This window comes from Cetorhinus maximus, chromosome 1, assembly GCF_964194155.1.
Source record: "Cetorhinus maximus chromosome 1, sCetMax3.hap1.1, whole genome shotgun sequence".
Taxonomy (NCBI): domain Eukaryota; kingdom Metazoa; phylum Chordata; class Chondrichthyes; order Lamniformes; family Cetorhinidae; genus Cetorhinus; species Cetorhinus maximus.
In genome coordinates, this window is record NC_135879.1 from 42,637,918 (window position 1) to 42,659,477 (window position 21,560).

The following is a 21,560-nucleotide window of genomic DNA, read 5'->3' on the forward strand; positions in this document are numbered from 1 at the left end:
AAACTTGCCTGTGTGAGCAGGAAAAGTTCAAAACGCATACCAGCTGCTTGGACTGGACTCATAACCTTCAGGTCAGCACTTTGCAGTGAGGATTTGTTTTGGGGCCTGTAGGTTTCAGAAAGCCTCCCTGAGCCTGGGAATAGGAGGTGATCTCTCCACTGGAGGCACCTCTTGTGAGGAGGAAGCGAGGGCTAGAAGGGGGAGGAGGCCTGGAGAGCACATTCAGCCTCCAGGGGAGCCACCTTTGGGAGGACAGGTGCAGGCACAAGGGGCGCAGGGCCAAGAGGTAGTCCAAAGCAGAAGGGAAGGCGCCACTATCCTGCTGCTAGGGTATACAGGCGGCAAAGCAGCTACCTCAATATGTCTGAGCTGCAATGCCGAAGAAGGTTCGGTCTATCAAGGGAGACAGTCAACACTATCAGGTGATTGGGCCAGAGGTCTCAGATAACTGTGTGGGTGGACACTCCATGCCCCTGGCTCTAAAGGTCACAGCTGCCCTCAACTGCTATGCCTCCGGCTCTTTCCAGGGGTCGGTGGGTGATCTTTGCGGTGTCTCCCAATCAGCTGTCCACACTTGTGTCAAACAGGTCACAAACGCTCTGTTCAGGCGTACATTGATCTTCATCCACTACCACTGCGACGAGGCCAGCCAGACACAGCGAGCCAGGGGCTTCGCGGCCATTGCTGGCTTCCCCCGCGTCCAGGGTGCAATAGACTGCACAAATGTGGCCATCAAGGCACCAGCAGGTGAGCCCGGTGCCTTTGTCAACAGGAAGAGCTTCCACTCCATGAACGTGCAAATTGTGTGCGATCACAAGCTGCAGATTCTGCAAGTCTGCGCAAGGTACCCAGGCAGCTCCCAAGATGCCTACATCCTCAGACACTCGCAGGTTCCGGGTCTCTTCAGTGCTCCAGCCCGGCTGGATGGTTGGCTGCTGGGTGACAAGGGCTATCCCCTCAGAAGGTGGCTCATGACGCCTCTCTGCCATCCAAGAACAGAAACTGAGCAGCGGTACAATAGGAGCCACGCCTCCACAGGGGCTGTGGTGGAGAGAGCCATCGGTCTTCTCAAAATGCGCTTCCGATGGCTGGACCGTTTTGGGGGCGCACTCCAGTACCCCCCAGATCAAGTGTCCCTGATAGTGGTTGCATGCTGCGCCCTCCACAATCTTGCGCTGCAAAGGGGGGACACTGTGGACGAGGAAGATGTAGACGGAGTGGCTGCGGCTGAACATGATGAGTCCAGCAGTGAGTCCGAGGATAAGCAAGCACAGGGAAATGCTGAAGGGGCAGACGCTGACCCAGACATGCTCCAGGGAGGCAGGGACACCCGGGACACTCTAATCCAAAGAACCTTCAGCTAGCACAGCACATATGGACCTCCAACAAAAGCCTGGGCTGCAGCCTCCATACTGAGACATTAGTGCCAAATCTGTCAGGATAGGAGCATTGACGATGGGCCCAGTCAATAAATGTCAATGACACAAAATCACTCATAACATCTCAGGAATCCATCCACCTGCCCAAGAGAAGAGGCACCCCCAGCCATGTTAGATGAGCTTAATTTAACGCTTTCACAAAAGTCTCTTAACATAACACAAATAAAATGGGGTCGCACTGCAAACACAATCAGAAGGAACTCATAGGGGGGCCAACAAAAAACCACCAGTGATGTACCCAGGGTGTGCCTAAGGTGCCTTAATTTTACGTTTGCGGGTGCTACGTCTTTGTGGTGCCCTCTCGCTAGTACTGGCATCTGAGACAGCCTGCTCTCTCTGCTGTCCTGTTGACCTCGATGACCTTGGCAGACGTCTTCTGGCCCGAGGAGCCCGTGCTTGCCCCGCCTGGGAGGGAGCTGCCAGTTCCGCAGCTGGCATCTCCCCGGTCATCGCAGCCTCACTGGGTGCCGCGGTCACTGGCAGAGGAGCTGCCGGCCTCATCCGGAGCGCCCTGAGAGGTGCCAGCAGAGACAACAGGCAGCTGCTCCGCTGACGTGAGGTCTGTTCAGCCCTCCCTGCTCACCGTAGATGGATGGGCACTGAGGTGGGATAGATGGTGCCCAAACCACCGCCCACACGAGCACTGACCACCTGAGGTCAATGCCGCTATGAGGGATTGCAGGTCCGAGCGCAACCCCAGGAACTCCTGTCCCTGGAGCTGTCTCTCCATGAGAGTGGCCACTCTCTCCATGGAGGAAGCATGAGGCTCAATGCATTGGCTACAGTCCACGTAGACTCCTCCACCACTGACACCAAGCCAAGCATAGCCTCACGTATCTCCACCGGATGGTCCCGCACACTCAGCCGCATCTCATGAGTTGGCTGCATCGCGGACGACTCCAGAGGCTCATCATCAGCCACGGACTGAGCATGTGCCTGGGCCCCTTCATTCCTCTGGCTGCTGGCGCCATGGGCACTCTGTCTCTGCCAGCTCCTCCAGCGACTGTGAAGTGCCCTCACCGTTGAGCCCCGGGACACTAGCCGAAGACCTGATGCCCACTGAGGTGCCAGTATCTGCACTGGTGCCTGCCTGGCAGAGATGGTGTGACGCTGGTGATGTTGACACTTCATGGCTCTCAGGTATCAGAGGGGTCCCCTGCTGCTCCGGGTCCCGGCCCTGCGCCGTTGACGCTGAAAGGAAGAGTAAGGAAATTCGATCAGTTAGCGTGCAGAAAATATCAATGTACATACTTGTCCCCCGGATCATCATATGCTCATCATTCCACACGCAATGGGCAAGCCATGTCGGTAATGTCACTCACTCAGCAGTCAGCGCTGCCATGGCTGCTGGGAGACTACTGGTGACGTGAGTGCTGGCCACACATACCTGCCCGTGGAACCCCAGCCTCTCCGGCTCCAGTGGACCTGGGCGCATGGCGCCTCTCCAGGTTGAGGGCCTCCTGCTCGAAGCAGCTAAGCAGCACCGCCTGGGCTGGCCCACCGCCAGTTCTCGCTGGCCCACCACCAGTCCTCACCAGCTCGGCAGTGTTGTAAGAATTCTTCTCCTGGAAATGAGAAAAGAGCATTTATAAGCGATACTTGTACAGTGATTCTCCTCGCGGCTGGCCTACCCCAAGCCCAGTTGGCCATTGCAGGGGTCCAATGCATCCTTACCCCGCTGCTGCCGAACACACTCACAAATTTGCCAGGTATGTCCTTCCCATGCACCCACCTTGGCCACATGCTGCCTTCATCACACTTGGGAGTACACAGTTTAACCTGCCTTAGCAAGGAGGCGCAATGACATGGATCGCAGAGGGCAGCAGATCGACCTGTCCCACGCCGCCTTGAAGACCCCCTCCTGCTATGTCATCACCCTGACTTCGACATGTCCTGGAATTCGAGCACTGCGCCTGGGTGCAGATCCTCCAGGTTGCCCCCACCACAGTCATGTGGGTCTCAGTCCGCCACATGCTGCAGGTGCAGAACCCATCTCATCACCACCCTCTCAGGCTGACCAACGCATAGGGAATATCTGCTGGCCCACCCAGTTAAAGACACATGCCATCAATGACTCATTGCATTCAGGCCAGTCAGACATGGGTGGGGCGCCAGGAGGGGGAAAAGCTGACATGATGGGTGAAGTGAACAATGCCAACATGCTACTCACCCTTCCCGTGCGCAGCAGACTGGGTCCATGAGCACAGCACCACGTTTTAGGAGCTCATGACCTCCGCTACCTCCTCCCACGCACGTTTGGTCAATTGGGGTGGCCCCCTCCTCCTGTCCTTGGGGACGAGCACCTTCCACCGCGCTGCCACTTCCTCGAGGAAGGCAGCAAGGCATTTGTCCGAAAACTGGGGCGCACATGGACCACCTACCCTACCCTCCTGCATGGGCAGCCTGGATATGCCTTGGCCCCGACCTCTGGCCACGTAAAGCAGCCTTGGAGCAGCTGCAGCTTGGCCTTTAAAGAGGCCGCCGGGTCACCATTGGACCTGGCGGCAATTGCTGATCCGCCACTGTCCGCCCACTCCCGCCGTCCCTGGGAGCCTTAAATGGCCCACTCGCATAAAATGGCGGCGATCGGGTCTGCGTTCGCTCCAGCACAGCCCACCTGACATGGGGAAAGTTCTCCCCCATTGTACCTAAATCCTACATAATTGACAATGTGCTAAATAAAAATTTATGATCAAATACTGATTCAAATAAAATGCATTTGTCAGCTTGTGTTTTAACCATGCTATAACCTTGAATAGACATTGATCAATGCTGCTAGGCAGTTATCATTTCTAAGCAAGAAAGCTTGATTCAAAAAAGTATGGCCAGAATTTTTATCTGGTCGGACGGGCGCATGCCCAACCCGAACGAGCATAAAATGGCGCGCGATGACATCAGGAGTGTGTCCCGACATCACTGCGCATCATTCAGCTCTTCAGTTCAGCAGGCGCACACCAGAGTCAGCTGCGCACCCACTGAACTGTCAAAAACCCATTAAGGCCATTTATCAACTAATTGAACTGATTGTCTGGGCTTTGTTTATTTTTGTTTGGGGGAGGCAGTGGCATAATGGTATTGTCACTGGACAGGCGGCCTTCGCATGTCTAATGAAACCTCATCCACAGGCTGGATGAGGTTTCATGATGGCTTTGTAAATTAAATTAAAAATTTTATTAAAATACATAAACATGGCCCAGCTCATGTGACACTGTCGCATGAGGGGACATGTCGGAGTAATTTTTCTTTCTTTTTCACAATGTTTTATTCTTAAATTAATCTCCCTGAGGCAGCTCTGTGCTCTATCCCGTGCATGCACGAAAGAGCGCAGGCCCTGACTCTCCCTCCTCCCCTTGCCCACACAGGTAATTGGCCCGCCCATGTAAAATGGTGGCGCACAGCCAATCGTGGGTGGTGGTCAGCTGCGTGCCCGCTCCCGCCCAACCGGGAGAAAATTCTCCCCCTGGAATTAAAAATCTGATGATGATCACAAAACCATTATCGATTGTCATAAAAACTCATCTGGTTCACTAATGTCCTTTCAGGAAGAAAATCTGCCGCCCTTACCTGGTCCGGCCTACATGTGTACCAGACCCACAGCAATGTGGTTGACTCTTAAATGTCCTCTGAACAAGGGCAATTAGGGATGGGCAATAAATGCTTGCCTGGCGAGCAACACCCACATTCCATGAACAAATAAATAGTTTCAATATCTTTTATTAAATCCACATTAACAGCCATCTCCCACTTCTCATCCCTTCCACTGATTGCCTTCCTATATAAGTTAATGGTGTTAACGGGTGTTTATTGTTGAGTCTTTTCTGTTTCAAACACTCATTTGAACTACTCCTAAGATCATGTTGCCCAAGCAGGCAATGTCATAAATTCACATATTTCAAACAACCTCTTCTGCGCACTCTAAGCCATTAAATAGAAAAAATGCAATTTCAACCTATAATTCTTTGGCTTTTTTTTGCCTGGTTCAGGGTTCTTGTATTCATTCCGTGTTTCAGAAAGCCAGGTTTTACTAAAAGATACAGAAGTGAATATGCCCTCAGCTTTAATAAGCCCCAAGGCAATCATGCTTAACCAGGACAGGAAATGTCCCTGAAATTAATTTGGATGGAGGATGAGGTTTCCTAAAAAGTGCAAAGGCCGCTTGGCCTTTTCGCCTGCCCGCCAACCATAAGGCGCACACCTGCCAAACGAAATATCGTGCAAATGCGTGTTGATGTTGGGACGCTCACCCAACATCAACGCACTTTATTTTACGCTCGAGCAGGTCAGGCGCGTGCCCACCTGCCAAGGTTAATATTTTATAAAAACAAAAAACTACTGCGGATGCTGGAAATCCAAAACAAAAACAGAATTACCTGGAAAAACTCAGCAGGTCTGGCAGCATCGGCGGAGAAGAAAAGAGTCGACGTTTCGAGTCCTCATGACCCTTCAGCAGAACTGAGTATAGTTAGGAGAGGGGTGAAATATAAGCTGGTTTAAGGTGGGGGGTGGGGGGAGAAGAGAGAGAGAGAGAGAGAAGTGAAGAGAGAGCAGGTTAATATTTTGCCCAAGGTACTCTGCAAAAGTCAGACCCTAAAATATACTTATGCATGTGGTTGAACCCACAAGTGTATAAGGTTTCTCATATTGAGGTTATATTTGGTGTCCCACATGGTCTTGTGATGGAGGAGATAACGGACAGCGCCTGTACATTCCTCTTACCTATACCGGCCCTATGGAAATATTTCCACATAAAAGACAAAACATCACAAGCCGACTACTTATGTTGCTTGTTGTCTGTTTCCAAACGTTCAACACATAAGTCAGCCATTTCTCCTCAAAGATCACAAAGGCTGGCCATTGTTCCAACCCAGAGAACAAATGCATGTGCAAATCATGTGAAGGTACAAAACACTTTCCTTTAGTTCACATTTGGTTAAGCAAAAATAAAGGGCTGAATGACAACTTTTAAACAAAATGCACAAAACATAAGAACTAGGAGCAGGAGTAGGCAATTCAGCCCCTCGAGCCTGCCCCGCCATTCAACACGATCATGGCTGATCTTATTTTGGCCTCAACTCCAATTTCTCGCCCTCTCCCCATAACCTTTCAACCCATTACTAATTAAAAATCTGTCTATCTCCTCTTTAAATTTATTCTGCGCCCGAGCATCCACTGCACTCTGAGGTAGTGAATTCCACAGATTCACGACCCTTTGAGAAAAGTAATTCATCCTCATCTTTGATTTAAATCTGACACCCCTTAGCCTAAAACTATGGCCTCTTGTTCTAGAATGCCCCACAAGAGGAAACATCTGCTCCACATCTACTTTAGTATCTTATATACCTCAATTAGATCTCCTCTCATCCTTCTAAATTCTAGCCAGTATAGGCCTAAACTGCTCAATCTCTCCTCATAAGACAAGCCCCGCATCTCTGGAATCAATCTAGTGAACCTCCTCTGAATTGCCTCCAATGCAACTACATCCTTCCTCAAGTAAGGGAACCAAAACTGTGCACAGTACTCCAGGTGCGGTCTCACCAATGCCTTGTACAGTTGCAACACTTCCCTATTTTTATACTCTTTTCCTTTAGCAACAAATGCCAAAATTCCATTTGCCTTCCTTATTACCTGCTGTACCTGCAAACTAGCTTTCAGCGATTCATGCACAAGGACACCGAGATCCCTCTGCACTGAAGCATTCTGAAGTTTCTCTCCATTTAAATAATAAGTCGCCTTTTTATTCTTCTGACCAAAATGGATAACCTCACACTTATCCACGTTAAACTCCATCTGCCAAATTTTGGCATATTCACCTAACCTGTCCAAATCCATTTGTAAATTTCTTATTTCTTCATTGCAACTTACTTTCCCACCTATTTTGGTGTCATCTGCAAATTTAGCCATAATACCTTTTATCCCTGAATCCAAGTCATTAATATAGATTGTAAGTAGTTGGGACCCAAGGACCAAACCCTGCGGCACCCCACTAGTTACAGCTTGCCATCCAGAAAAAGACCCATTTATCTCTGCTTTCTGTTGGTTAGCCAATCATCTATCCAAACTAATATATTACCTCTAACTCTGTGTGATCTTATCTTGTGTATTAATCTTTTGTGCGGCACCTTATCAAAGGCCTTCTGGAAGTCCAGATATACTACATCTACAGGATCTCCATTATCCGCTTTGCTTGTCACATCTTCAAAGAACACTAGCAAATTAGTCAAACACGATTTACTCTTCATAAAACCATGCTAACTCTGATGGGTTGCATTTTGACTTTCCAAATGCCCCATTACTACTTCCTTAATAACGACTTTGGACTTGTGAATAAGGAATCAATAATGATGATAAAGGGCAGCACAGTGGCGCTGTGGTTAGCACTGCTGCCTCACAGCTCCAGGGACCTGGGTTCAATTCTGACCTCGGTTGTCTGTCTGTGCGGAGTTTGCATGTTCGCCCTGCATGGGTGTCTGCATGGGTTTCCGCCGGGTGCTCCGGTTTCCTCCCACCGTCCAAAGGTGTGCTGGTTAGGTGGACTGGCTACGGTAAAGTGTTCCCCAGTGTGTGTGTGTGACTGTGTGCCCTGTGATGGGCTGGCGTCCTATCCTGGGCGTACCCTGCCTAGTGCCCATTGCCTGTCGGGATAGGCTCTGACTCCCCACAGCCCTGAATTGGATGAAGTGGTTCTGGAAAAAGTGAGTGAGCAATGGTGATAAATTAGATTACACTAATTACTACAAAACATAATAGCTAATTAGTTAGGACTCTTAGAGAGAGAAATAGTTTTATAAAATAATGGAAAAATTGTTACCAGAATCAGTCAGTGAAGTCAGATGATGATCAGTCAAGATCTTGTTCTACAAGATGGGAGAATTGGACAGTTCTAATTTCTTTTTCCTCCATGAATACCTCTGAGTCTTGTCCAATTATTTCTAGCGTCAAGTTATTTGATACAATTAACAGATGCATTTACCAGTATTCTTGGAACTTCTGAATGTACATTTTTAGCTACAATGAACCAGCTACCTCAAAAGGATTTTTTTGTTAGCTCCTTTACTCTTGGAGCTTAGAAGCAAATCTTTATATTTGTAATGTGTGTAAAATGTACTTTGAATACCAAAGTAGGAACTCTGTTTGAAATCATGTTTGCACTTGGTGCTAAATTCTCACTGTTCACAACTTGAAGTCGAAGAACAGGTTTGTTGGCTCAGTTCCAGTAGCTTTGGAAGCAAATTTGAACTTTTATGGATGAATTTTGATTGGATGGGTCTCCCGGCCAATATTGATCCTTCAACACTACTGAAACAGATTATTTTGTCATTATCACGTTGCTGTTCATTGGAGCATTCTGTTCACAAAATTAGCTGCCACGTTTCTCACATTACAATAGTGACTACACTCAACAAGTATATCATTAGCTGTAAATCAATGAGGATGTCGTAAGGTCATGAAAAGCACAATATAAATGCAAGTCTTTCTTTCTTCTTTGCCTGCAGTGAAGAATTTTGTGCAGTGGTGGCTGGTATGGTAGAAAATGTTAAGTGGACGTTTTCAATAAATGGAGGTGAGCAGTGGATTGATTCCAATGTGGATTGTGAGATTAATTCAGTACTCATTTAATTTTCAGAGTTTGGACACATTGGCCTCGATATTAACACCCCACAAAAAGGATGGGAGGTGGTCAGACGTTGGAGTTAAACTTTCACATACACAAACCACAACCGTAGCCCGCTGCACACATGCCTGTTTTTACTCAGGCGTCTATCAGGACACCAAAGTATCCTGCCATGGAGAGGCAGCTCCTTCATTAACATATTTAAAACAGACTGCTGTAATATGATAATGCAGGTTTTAGGAAACACGCCAGTGATACAGGGGTTAGATTGGATTGTTAAAGGTCCAGCGGTGACAGCAGTACGGCCACAACACCGGCATCTACTGGCCAATGGGAAAATTGCCCAGGTACATCCTGTCCACAAAAGACAGGACAAATCCTATCTGGTCAATTACCGCCCCATCAATCTATTCTCGACCATCAGCAAAGTGATGGAAGGTGTTGATGACAGTGCTATCAAATGGCGGTTACACAGCAAAAACTTGCTCCCCATTTGCTTGGTTTGAGTTCTGCCAGGGCCACTCAGTTCCTGACCTCATGAAAGCCTTGGTCCAAACCTGGACAAAAGAGCTGAACTCGAGGGGTAAGGTGAGAGTGACTTGACATTAAGGCAGCATTTGATTGTGTATGGCACCAAGGAGCCCTAGCAAAACTGATGATGACTGCACAGTGTTTGGTACCATCTCCGACTCCTCAAGAAGCAGTCCCTGTCCATATGTAGCAACCTGGATAACATTCAGACTTGGGCTGATAAGTGGCATGCGACATTCAGAGAGAATCTAACCACTTTCCCCTGACATTTAGTGGCATTACCATCGCTAAATATCCCACTATCAATATCCTGGGGGTTGCCATTGACCAGAAACTGAATTGGACTAGCCATATAAATACTGCGGCTACAAGAGCAGGTCAGAGGCTGGGGATTCTGCACAGAGTAACTCAACTCCTGACTCCCCAAAGCCTGTCCACCATCTATAAGATATAAGTCAGGAGTGTGATGGAATATGCTCCATTTGCCTGGATGAGTGCAGCTCCGACAACACTCAAAAAACTCAACACAATTCAGGGCAAAGCAGTCTGCTTGATTTACATCCCATCCACCCCCTTCAGCATCCACTCACTCCACCACTTATGTACAGTGGCAGCAGTGTGCGCCATCTACAAGACGCACTGTGGCAACTCACCAAGGCTCCTTCAGCAGCACCTTCTAAACCCGCAACCTCTACCACCTAGAAGGATAAAGGCAGTAGATGCATCAGAACACCACCACCTGGAAGCTCCCCTCCAAGCTGCACACCATCCTAGCTTGGAACTATATCGTCGTACCTTCACCGTCGCTGGCTCAAAATCGTGGAACTCCTTCCCTAACATCATTGTGGGTGTACCTACACTACATGGACTGCAGCACTTCAAGAAGGCAGCTCATCACCACCTTCTCAAGGGCAATTAGGGATGGGCAGTAAAAATGATGGCCTAGCCAGTGACACCCACATCCCATGAAAGAATAACAAAAAAAGCTTTGTCAAAGCTTTTCAATGGAAGGTGAATTGGCCAAATGGGTGGGCAAATTGTTACAACCAGTTTTGAACAAATTTTCCACATACACGGTGAAGGGTTCCTTCACATTCGCAAAGACCATGCAGGAATTGCATATTGATAGTAGTGCTGTGGGCAGGATTTTCCCTTCATTGGGTGGGCCACGGGAATGGCCATGGAATGGACCGCTGCCTGCGATCGGGCTCTGATCATGATTTCATGCTGGCTGGCCAATTAATGGCCAGCCAGCATGAAATGCGTGCTGAAAGGCTCAGCGCTACTGGGGTGGGGACAGGAGAAGCGTGAGCGCTCAAGTCTGCGCATGTGTGGGGGATCGAGCACTGAAAGCTCTCTGAAGGCACAGAGCTGCGTCAGGGAGGTGCAGAATTTTAGAATGAAAAATAAAGATTTTACAAATGATACAAACATGTGCCCACATGTGGCTCAGTCACATAAAGAGGGACATGTTAAAAATGCTTTTAAAAATGTTATTGTTTTTTAATTTACTGTTGGACGCCTCAACCCGCCCGTTGGTGAGGTTTCGTAAAAAATGCAAAGGCCGCCTTGCCTATTCACCCACCCGCCAACCGTAAGGTCGGATGGGCAGCAAAAAATAGCTTTCAATTACTTGCTTGCAGCAATCCCACTGACCAAAATATTGCGTGAGTGTGCGATGACGTTGGGATGCTCGCCTGACGTCATCGCACATTATTTTACTCCCAATCGGGTTGGGCAGGCGAAAAATTCGACGAAAAATTCTGCCCTGTGTCCATGTGCTCATTTGACAATGCTAGCCTATTCACCAACGTTCCATTTAAGGAAGGCATAGGTATTTGCACTGCAGCACTATATCATGGCGATCTAGACCCGCCACCACTGCGTGAATCAGTATTCATTGAATTTATGAACTCAGCAAGTCACACAGTTGAGTTCAGTTTTAATGACACCATGTATGCCCAAATAGATGGTGTTGCCATGGGGTCTTCTCCAGGTCCAGCTCTCGCAAACATCTTTGTTGGGTTCCATGAGAAACGTGCCTTCAATGGAATGACACCTACCATCCTATCCCTCGCATATTTCCAATATGTAAACGATACATTTGCTACATTCAAATCCGCAGCTGTATGTAACAATTTCTTTACATGTCTTAATGGGTTCCACCCTGCATTCAAATTCACCTCTGAAATGGAGCAGTCAAATTAACTCCCCTTCCTTGACGTACTAGTTGAGAAATCTGCCAGGGGATTCTCTACCACAGTCTACCGCAAGTCTGCCGTCACTGGTCAATATACGCGTTGGGATTCTTACAGTTCCACACACTAAGATTAGTCTTATCGGCAAGCTTATAAATAGGGCCTGAGCCATTTGCTCACCATGCAAGCTTGATGCTGAAATAGGGTGCATCAAAGTCATCCTGCAGGATAATGGCTACCTTGATCAGAACATTTTGCACTGTATATCACAGAAACTCATGAACAGGCCTAAGGCCGTCACTTTCGGCCCTGGAAAGTGCCCAGTCTACCCCAGATTACCCTGGAACGGCAAGGTATCTTGAAAATTTGAGCAACAGGTGAAGCTAGCTGTTTCACTCTGCTACTATGCAGTAGCAACATTACTGGTATTCGCCACTAACAGGATGCTGCCAGCAAGCCAAAAAGAAGTTCTGCCTATCACACAAATGAGTAATGTGGTATATGAATTTCAGTGCCAGTGTGATGCTAGTTATGTAGGCCGTACATCCCAAAGATTGGTGGATCATATCAAACAGCATGCCCCAGCTGCTGCTCACAACAGGCAAAGTACAGATTGTGCCCAACCAGCCCTTGTTTACAAAACTCAAAGCATAGTGTCCAACATTAGATGTGATTCTGCAATTGGACAACATTTGCTAAATAATCCTCAGTGTGCTAAGAATTACGCTGACAACTAATTTAAGGTTGTCAGTCAGGCTCACAGTGTGGCGCATTTGCATGTATTGGAGTCTACATATATCAATAGACAGGGCTGTGCTCTTTGCAGGCAGAAAGAACATGTACAAACAAAATAAGTGACAGTCATTCACTGACTCATTCCTCAGGGCAATGCCTTTTTCCTTAACCAATCATCGTCAAGCTGCCTGGTCTAAATTTCAAACAACGTTTTGCAGTTAACTGTCAGTCAGCATCACTGGTGCATTCTCCATGGCAACGCCTCTACCAATCACAGTTCACTTGCCAATCAATTGCGGATGACATAAAGATTGGCCGGGTGGTTAACAGTGAGGTTGAGTGTCTTGGGCTACAAGAAGATATAGACGGGATGGTCAAATGGGCAGATAAGCGGCAGATGGAATTTAACCTTGAAAAGTGTGAGGTGATACACTTTGGAAGGAGTAATTTGACAAGGAAGTATTCAATGAACAGCATGACACTACGATGTTCTGAGGAACAAAGGGATCTTGGTGTGTGTGTCCGTAGATCTCTGAAGGCGGAGGGGCATCTTAGTGGGGTGGTGAAAAAAGCAAATGGGACACTTGCCTTTATCAGTCGAGGCATAGATTACAAAAGTAGGGAGGTCATGTTGGAGTTGTATAGAACCTTGGTGAGGCCACAGCTGGAGTACTGTGTGCAGTTCTGGTCACCACATTATAGAAAGGATGTGATTGCACTGGAGGGGGTGCAGAGGAGATTCACCAGGGTGTTGCCTGGGATGAAACATTTAAGTTATGAAGAGAGGTTGGATAGACTTGGGTTGTTTTCATTGGAGCAGAGAAGACTGAGGGGTGACCTGATCGAGGTGTACAAGATTATGAGGGGCATGGACAGGCTGGATAGGGAGCAGCTGTCCCCCTTAGTTGAAGGGTCAGTCACAAGGGGGCATAAATTCAAGGTGAGGGACAGGAGGTTTAGGGGGATGTGCGAAAAAACCTTTTTACCCAGAGGGTGGTGACGATCTGGAACGCGCTGCCTGGGAGGGTGGTGGAGGCAGGTTGCCTCACATCCTTTAAAAAGAACTTGGATGAGCACTTGGCACATCATAACATTCAAGGCTATGGGCCAAGTGCTGGTAAATGGGATTAGGTAGGTAGGTCAGGTGTTTCTCATGTGTCGGTGCAGACTCGATGGGCCGAAGGGCCTCTTCTGCACTGTGATTCTGTGATTCAATCAGCACTCTCTTCTCATACAGTATAAATTATCGTTTTCCCAATTATTGGTATTCTTGAGAAGTGTCCTTTTTTGAGTGCAAGACGAAAAGCTTCGACATGTCTCTATTTTTAACAATACTCAAGTTTTGAACTACCAAACGACTATAAAAAAAAGTTGGAAGCTACAGTTGGTCACTAACACTAGAACAAAGTTTCAATCATACCAGCATCATCCCAAACAGTGCTTACATGTGCAGTCCTCTAACTATCCATCAACTCACTGCACATTATCGGTCGTTTCTATGGGCAGAAATTTTTTGGTGGCATCCCCACCAATCGCAGCAGCCTTGCAGGCATTTAACACTCCAAGTGTTAACACTCCAAAACACTCCTTAAGGGCCTCATCCGCCGCCACCAGAATTTTACACACGATGGGACAGGCCCACATGGGAGGCATGCAGGAAGCCCAGCAGCTTTAGCTGCACGGGGTGATGTTGGGTAAGTTGGGGGCGAGGGCCAGGAGGTGGGGGTTGGGGGGGGAAAGAGAACTCCTTTATGGGACTTCCCCACCTCTGCCAAGGAAAGGGTGGAGGTCTCACCTTAAAGCAATTAACACTGTTCCCAGCATTAAATTGCTGCAGGGCAGCCATGGGGATATGGGTCAGCTTCCTGCCTCCTCCCACCCCAACCCCCCATTGAATCATAGAATAGTTACAGCACAGAATGAGTCCCTTCATCCCGTCATGTCCATGCCAGCTGTCTGTAAGAGCATCCCAGCTTAGTCCCATACCCCACACTGTAGTTCCAATATATTATGAAATTTCTGACAATCCAGTGAAATTTTGAACAAAAACAAACGGTTAAAATGGCTGCTGCTAGTCATGTGACCTTTAGCAGTCTCAGCTCCGGACTGTCCTGAGATTCAAGCAAATACCTAATTAAATATGGACATTCAAAGCCATCCAGGAAATTCACACATTCCTTTGTTTAAGGGTGGAACGTCAACGAAAAGGCTATAGCATTCCAGCTGACTCGTCTTTTTCACTTACAAAAGACACAGCGAAACTCAATCTGTCTTAGACAAATGTGAATGGGTCCACATCGACCTCCCATTGTATTATGGTGGTCCCTCATCTGAACCCAGGCTGGGTAAATTTCCAAGTGTCAAATGACAACACAGGATATAAAGGGGAAGAGTGGGGCAAAAGTTCCTAGAGTGTCTTCACGAAAATTTCCTTCAGCAGTATGTTTCCAGTTCAACAAGGAAGAAGGCACTGTTAGATTTGGTTCTTGGAAATGAGTTAGTCCAAGTAGATCATTTAGGAGACAGTGATCATTGTATCATACGGTTTAGGCTGGCTAGGGAAAAAGACAGAGAACAACCCTGAGTAAGAAAAATTAACTAGGGGACAGCCAACTTCAGTTGGGTAAGAATGGATCTGGGCCAAATAAATTGGAGTCAAAGATTGGTAGGAAAAATGGTAGCTGATAAATGGGCTACCTTCAAAGAAGAGATGCCTTGGGTACAGTCTAGTTATATCCTCTCAAAAGGGCAAGGCAGAGCAGACAAATTCAGAGTTTCCTGGATGACAAGGAGATAGAAATTCAGATAAAGAAGATAAAGTGAGTTTATGACAGGTGACAAGTAGAAAATACAATTGAAAACCAATCTACAGAAGGTTCAAAGGAGAGGTGAAGAAGCCAATAAGAGAAGCAAAGAGGGAGTATGAAAAGAGGCTGGCTGCTAGCATAAAATGAAATCCCAAAGTCTTCTATAGGCACATAAATAGTAAAAGGGTGGTATAAGGAAGAGTCGGGCCTATTAGGAACCAGAAAGGAGATTTACACATGGAGGTAGAGTCATAGCTGAGGTATTAAATGAATACTTTGCATCAGTCTTTACGAAGGGAGAAGATGCTACCTAGGCCACGGTGAAAGATGAGGTTATTCAGGCATTAGATGGATTTAAAATTGAAAAGGAGGAAGTATTGGATAGGTTATCTATACTTAAAGTGGATAAGGCACTGGGGCTGGATGAGATGCATCCAAGGATACTGAAGGAAGTGAAAGTGAAAATTGCAGGGGCACAGACCATAATTTTTCAGCCTTCCTTAGGCTCAGGGGTGGTCCCAAAGGATTGCAAACATTACACCCTTGTTCAAAAAATGGTGTAAAGATAAGCCCAACAACTACAGGCCAGTCAGTTTAACCTCAGTAGTGGGAAAACTTCTGGAAACAATAATTTGGGACAAAATTAATAATCATGTGGACAAATGTGGGTTAATTAAGGAAAGCCAGCATGGATTTCTTAAGGGAAAATCATGTTTAACTGTAACAGAGAGGGTTGAAGATGGCAATGCCGGTGATGTGATGTACACGGACTTCCAAAAGGCGTTTGCTACAATGCTGTACATCAGACCTGTGAGCAAAGTTAGGTTTATAAAATAAAAGGGACAGTAGCAACATGGGTGCGTTATTAAAGGTATGGCTGAGCAACAAGAAACAGAGAGTAGTCGCTAATGGATGTTTATCGTGCTGCAGGAATATTTGTAGTGGAGTTCCCCAAGGGTCAGTGTTGAGACCCTTGCTTTTCCTGATTATATGTTAATAACCTAGAGCTTGGTGGACAGAACACAATTTCAAAGTTTGCGGATGATGCAAAACTTGGAAGGATTGTGAAATATGAGTAGGATAGTGTAGAACTTCAAAGGGACATAGGCAAGTTGGTGGAATGGGCGAACAGGTGGCAAATAAAGTTCAATGCAGAGAAGTGTGGGGTGATTCATTTTGGTAGGAAGAACATGAAGGGATGATACAAAATGAAGGCTACAACTCTAAAGGTGTGGAGGAGCAGGGGGACCTGGTGTATATGTGCACAAATCATTGAAGGTGACAGAACAGGTTGAGAGAGCAGTTAGTATCTTAGGCTTTATTAACAGGGGCATAGAGTACAAGAGCAACAAGGTTATGTTTAATTTGCATAAGTCACTAGTTCAGCCTCAGCTAGAGTATTGCATCCAGTTCTCGGCCTGCAATTTAGGAAGGGTGTGAAGGCATTCGAGAGGGTGCAGAAAAGATTCACAGGAATGGTCTCAGGGATGAGGAACTTAGTTATGAAGATAGATTGGAGAAGTTAGGACTGTTTTCCTTAGAGAAAAGAAGGTTGAGAGTAGATCTGATAGAAGGATTCAAAATCATGAGGGGTCTGCACAGGTTAGATAGGGAGAAGGTGCTCCCACTCATGAAAGGATCGGGAACAAGAGGGTGCTGCCTTAAAGTAATTAGTAAAATAAGTAATAGTGATAAGAAGAGAAACTTTTTTACGCAGTGAGTGGTTAGGGTTTGGAGTGTAGTGAAGGTAAGTACAATTGAAGCATTCAAAAGGGAATTAAGACAGTTATCCGAAAAGGAAGAATATGCAGGGTTATGGGGAGAGGGCGGGAATGGTACTAGGTGAATTTCTCATTCAGAGAGCTGGTACAGATATTATGGGCCAACTAGCCTTCTTCTATGCCGTCACAAACCTGTGATTCTGAGGATGTTTATCGACCTGACCACCCACCTTATTTGGAAAAGGACTTTGGATTTGTAACAGGTCACATGGGTGAGACAGCCACGTTTGTTACTTGCTTTTAAAAACAGCAAGACTCAGCTCTGCACAGACAGAGACACCATCAGAAAGCCATTGAACCAGCTGCAATCAACTAAGTAGCCAAGATAACAAACAACAATACCTGGAAAGTGGGGGAAGGGCTCTCCCCGACATGTTCCAACTTCAAGTTCACCTGAGAACCAAACTTCCTGGAAATGTAGCTACAAGAAGCCTTGCAGCTTACTGAGAAACCTCTGCCTACAAGACCTACACTCCAACTAAAAGCAGCAACTCATCTAAGAAACTGCAGGCCAGGCACGAAAGATAATTATACATTGTAATGCTTTTGGGTCTTTTATCATCTGTACCTAATCTTATTATGAGTGATAGAGTGTGTGCGTCAAGTGAGTGAGACATCATGTTTTTAAAACTCCAGAACAAGCGTGGGATAATAAATAACCTTCTTTATTTTAAAATTCACAAAAATGCTTGCTGCTGGAATTATTTAAATTGGGACAATCACTCAGGGTAAGAAAATGCACATACCTAACCACTTCAATCACGGATAATAAGAAAACACAAATTCCATCTGTGGCACTTCTCTCTTCACATAATCATCCAATTCTCTCAAGCCATGACTGAATCTACTTCCACTACACTCTCAGGTAGTGCATTCCAGATCCTACCAATTAGCTCCATAAAAAAAGATATTCCTCATGTTCCCTTTGGCTCTAATGTAACTTAATAAATTAAACTATTTCAAAATTTTGAAGTATACCCATGTGCGTACCTTCATTGAACTACAGAAGCTTCTCTCTTTCTCTCTCTAGCAGTTTAACATGATACAACCTCTATGGTTTCAGCAGAGATAATGCCAAGCTGTTTTGATCCCTGTTGAGTTCTTAAGCGCTTGCAACTGATGACCTCTGGACGTTGGGCCCTGTGGGGGCCCTGCTAAAGATTCCACCAGCACTTGTGCAAGGGGAGACTGGGTCAGCAAGAGAGGAGGTTGCATGTCAGGTCCTGATTCAGTGGGGGACATTGGGTGAAATGTGCAAACGCTTTGGGAGCAGTTAATAGATTCACCTGCTCTTTCGGCATCATCCCTTTCCTGAGACAATGACACATCACTCCTGTCTCTCTGTGTCAGAACAGTTTGAATGAGATCAGCTACATAGTGGAAGCTCATACCTGAACTGTCTGCCATTCTTTATAAGACAGTAAACACATGACAATGTTTCCATTCATTACCTGCAGAGCTTCTGCTGTTCGGGATGGCTGCAGGACATTATATTTATATAAAATCATCATGGCTGATCTATAATTTTTTTAAAAAGTGGACCAAGGCTTTAAAATGACTGAAGTCATGGCTGGCTATGACTCAATCAAAAGGAACTTTCTAGCATTTTGAACAGTTGCCATTTTGTTATCTCTGAAGAGACACTAACAAACCGATGAATGCAGAGGCCAAATTCCAAGGATACTATACAATAGCCATTTACATTTCTGAGGCCAGGCCTAACCAAAGGAGATTGCCAGTCTGGAAGGATAAAGGACCATGAAACCTCTTTTGAAATCTTTAATCGTTTTTAACATTACCAATCTCAAGAATCCAGACTAAGGAATGTACATAAAAGCAAAATACTGCGGATGCTGGAAATCTAGAACAAAAACAGACACAAACACAAACCTGCTGACAAGGGTGGTGCTGTTGTTGTCTGACACACTGACCTCTACCTTGCAGAGGCTGAGCGTCAACTCGCAGACACTTCCTCCTACTTCCCCCTGGACCATGACCCCACCACTGAACATCAAGCCATTGTTTCCAGGACTGTCACTGACCTCATCTCCTCTGGAGATCTTCGCTCCACAGCTTCCAACCTCGGACGGCCCGCTTCTACCTCCTACCCAAAATCCACAAACAGGACTGTCCCGGCAGACCGATCATGTCAGCCTGTTCCTGCCCCACGGAACTCGTTTCTTGCTATCTTGACTCCATTCTCTCTCCCCTTGTCCAGTCTCTTCCCACCTATATCTGCGATTCCTCTCACACCCTACATCATATCAACAATTTCCAGTTCCCTAGCCCCAACCGCCTCCTCTTCACCATGGACGTCCAACACCTCCATCCCCCACCAGGATGGTCTGAGGGCTCTCCGTTTCTTCCTCGAACAGAGGCCTGAACAATCCCCATCCACCACTACTCTCCTCTGTCTGGCTGAACTTGTTCTCTCACTGAACAATTTCTCCTTAATCTCCTCTCACTTCCTCCAAATAAAAGGTGTGGCTATGGGTACCCGCATGGGCCCCAGTTATGCCTGTCTCTTTATGGGTTATGTGGAACATTCCTTGTTCCAGTCCTACTCAGGCCCCCTCCCACAACTCTTTCTCCGGTACATCGATGACTGTTTCGGTGCCACTTCATGCTCTCGTCTGGATCTGGAAAAATTTATTAATTTTGCTTCCAATTTCCACCCCTCCATCATTTTCATGTGGTCCATCACTGACACTTCCCTTCCCTTCCTTGACCTCTCAGTCTCAATTTCTGGTGATAGACTGTCCACCAATATTCATTACAAGCCTACCGACTCCCACAGCTACCTCGACTACAGTTCCTCACACCCCGCTTCCCGTAAGGACTCCATCCCATTCTCTCAGTTCCTTCACCTCCGTCGCATCTGTTCTGATGATGCCACTTTCAAAAACAGTTCCTCTGACATGTCTTCCTTCTTCCTTAACCGAGGTTTTCCACCCACGGTGGTTGACAGGGCCCTCAACCATGTCCAGCCCATCTCCCGCACATCCGCCCTCACACTTTCTTCTCCCCCCCAGAACCATCATAGGGTCCCCCTTGTCCTCACTTATCACCCCACCAGCCTCCGCATTCAAAGGATCATCCTCCGCCATTTCCATCAACTCCAGCATGATGCCACCACCAAACACATCTTCCCTTCACCTGCCAGTGGCTTTCCGCAGGGATCGTTCCTCCGGGACACCCTGGTCCACTCCTCCATCACCTCCTACACCTCAACCCCCTCCCACGGCACCTTCCCATGCAACCGCAGAAGGTGCAACACCTGCCCCATTACTTCCCCCCCTCCTCACCGTCCAAGGGCCCAAACACTCCTTTCAAGTGAAGCAGCACTTCACTTGCACTTCCCTCAATTTAGTCTACTGCATTCGCTGCTCCCAATGCGGTTTCCTCTACATTGGAGAGACTAAATGCAGACTGGGTGACCGCTTTGCGGAACAACTTCGGTCTGTCCGCATGCATGACCCAGAGTTTCCTGTCGCTTGCCATTTCAACACACCGCCTTGCTCTCATGCCCACCCTTGGCCTGCTGCCATGTTCCAGTGAAGCTCAACGCAAACTGGAGGGATAGCACCTCATTTTCTGACTAGGCACTTTACAGCCTTTCGGACTTAATATTGAGTTCAACAATTTCAGATCATGAACTCTCTCCTCCATCCCCACCCCCTTTCCGATCCCCCTTTTTCCAATAATTTATCATTTTTTTACAAATATATTTTTCTTTTCCCTCCTATTTTTAAGTTTATTTCGATATATTGTTTCATCTCCACCTTTTAGCCCATTTCAATCCCTTCCCCCCACCCCACCCCCACTAGGGCCATCTCCCACTTGCTCGTCCTGCTTTCTACCCTTAATGGCCCCGTTAGCACATCCTTTAGATAATATCACCACCTTCAACACCCCTTTGTCCTTTTGTCTATGACGTCTTTAGCAATCTCTTCTTGGCCTCCACCTATCACTGGCCCCTTCTCAAGCTCTACCTGTCCCACCCACCCCCCTCTACCAGCTTATATTTCATCTCATTTCCATATGTCTTAGTTTTGACGAAGGGTCATACGGACGCGAAACTTCAACTGTATCCCTCTCCGCAGATGCTGCCAGACCTGCTGAGTTTTTCCAGGTATTCTTGTTTTTGTTAAGGAATGTACATCTTTTGTCCAAATTAAAGTGGAGAGGTGGGAGTCATATCACCAACCTCCCTCCCCATCAAGCTGGTGGAACCTGTAATATTGCCTTATGGAGCTGCAAAGCAGTCTGTTACCTTCCATACAGCGAGCAGCAGCTCAGAATCAGAGCTCTGTCCAGATTTAAATGCCTGGCCCTATCCACATTGTTTTCAATCTCCCTGAGGCACAGAGCTGCCTCAGGGAGATTGAATCGATATTAAAATTGTTAAATAAAAAGGTTAAAAATTTATTTAAACATGTCCCCTTACGTGGCTGTGT

General features: G+C 46.8%; 1 protein-coding gene across 5 annotated transcripts in view; it reads right to left on the bottom strand.

Moving 5' to 3' along the window:
• Positions 1-21,560, bottom strand: part of idua (alpha-L-iduronidase) — a 377,462-nt gene that overhangs the window by 332,793 nt on the left and 23,109 nt on the right. The gene's annotated exons all lie outside the window — the stretch shown is intronic.